The following is a 1,890-nucleotide window of genomic DNA, read 5'->3' on the forward strand; positions in this document are numbered from 1 at the left end:
CGCGCGGTATGATTTAAACAAACACGAGTCAAGGAAGTGTTTACATGTTTAAGTGTATGTGCTGTATTTTCGTATATTAGTGTTAGTATTTAAAATGTTATAGAAAACCTATAAACCTTTACCTTCGGCTAATTTTGTCGTAAGTTTTAAATACATGCGCAATTTAATACCAGTACAGGGTTAGCGGCCTGGGTATAACATTGGCAATCGTTGCTCAGGCCTCCAGGAAAACGTGAGATTGGACCTGGACTTTGGGTCAACCATAGCGGAAGTGCGTCCAGGACCCAGGAATAAACTTTCCGGTCAGTACTTAATGTTTACTCACATAACTGATGACATAGACGCAATATATTTATTACATATTAAGATTTGAAACCTTCAAAACAACCTTTTTCTCTGTCTCTCAAAAGTGGTTTGGCGAGTTAGCTAGCATACGACATTTTTACCGTGTCTCTAGCCGCCTTTAAGAGCCATCGCAAGTCGCTTCTTCTGTGCCCCCCCCCCCGATTCCAGGGTTCTCCACTCCTAGTGTTGATAAATCCTCCCACAGATAATCACTTCTCCTTTTCCTTGTCCTATTCACTGGTCTGTTTCAGATGGGCTTTGCTAAGTGATATGCTCTTCATGCTTTTATATTTTCTCTTTTTCAAACAACTCTCTTTCCGGTTCTCTGAATAATATGAAGGGTTTTAATAGGCCTTCCAGATGCTTATCACACACACCAACGTCGTCCAGCTATGCATTCCGAAACAGGTGTTAACCATGTGGATTGGTGAAGTGCATTGGGGTTTGCCTCGTTACCCATTCTAAAACTAAGTAAATAAGTGTTGAGTTACCCATTCTAAAACTAAGTAAATAAGTGTTTCTGTAATACATTTTTAGGAAGTAAGTTCGTTTTCGGGACTTTTTGTGGATACAGAGCCAAGTCTTTTCAAAATCTATGTATTTGTAAAAATAGTCATAACTACATTCTATTGTAGATTTCAAGCTTTTGGCATAGTGTGAAAATCAGGTTGATTATTAACCAGTTAAATAGTAAGATTTCTACCACTCAACTTCTCCTACTTCAGGTATTCTTTCTTCGAAAATTTCAGGTATAAGCTCTTTCTCCCTTTTTTCGGGATTAGATATGTTTGGCTAATGGAGGCTATAACCTTCATACGTGATGAGCTCTGTGGCACACCATCGACACCTGCAGTCTTGCATTCTTCATTGTCCTAGCTGCTTTTAAACTTTCTTCTCTTGACGGCAATGCTACCAATTCGTTATTTACTTTGTAATTCTATCTCTAACTCAAATCTCGATGGGTGGCTGTTACTGTTTTCATTTTCCTGGTACTGTTGCCCGACATTGGCACTCGCCTTCCTCGTTTCACTCTCAGTCAGCTGTATTTCAAAGGCCTCTCCCTTGTTCTTCTTTCTACTGCTTCTACTTCGCATGCTTCATCAAACCGTCTCTTTCTCTTTCAAAATTCAACAAGCGACTTGCATTAGCTCTTGAAAGCGGCTTAAGGTTCGTCCAACGTCTCTGGAAAGAATAAAATAACATGCTGATTCGCCAAACCACTTTTCAGAGATAGAAAAATGTGGTTTTGAATGCATCAAATTTTGATATGTAATAAATATATATAAATAATAGCAATCATGAAACGATAGTTGAAATGATGATAAGCACTATCATAAAACAGTAATGACGCTTATGACTAGGGGAATGATATCAATGAGAATAAGAATTAAAAAGCGCAAAAAGATTAAGTTCGTAAGGTCGTTTCCAAGAGAAATAAGAAACTCTAATTTAAGGTGTAGCTTTGGCGATGTGATATTTCTTTTACCTGGTATGTATTTCTGGCATCGATTAAATAACAGGCTTCCTTTTGTTAACCTTGTGTTT

The sequence above is a fragment of the Penaeus monodon genome, chromosome 24 (genome assembly GCF_015228065.2).
Source record: "Penaeus monodon isolate SGIC_2016 chromosome 24, NSTDA_Pmon_1, whole genome shotgun sequence".
Lineage (NCBI taxonomy): Eukaryota > Metazoa > Arthropoda > Malacostraca > Decapoda > Penaeidae > Penaeus > Penaeus monodon.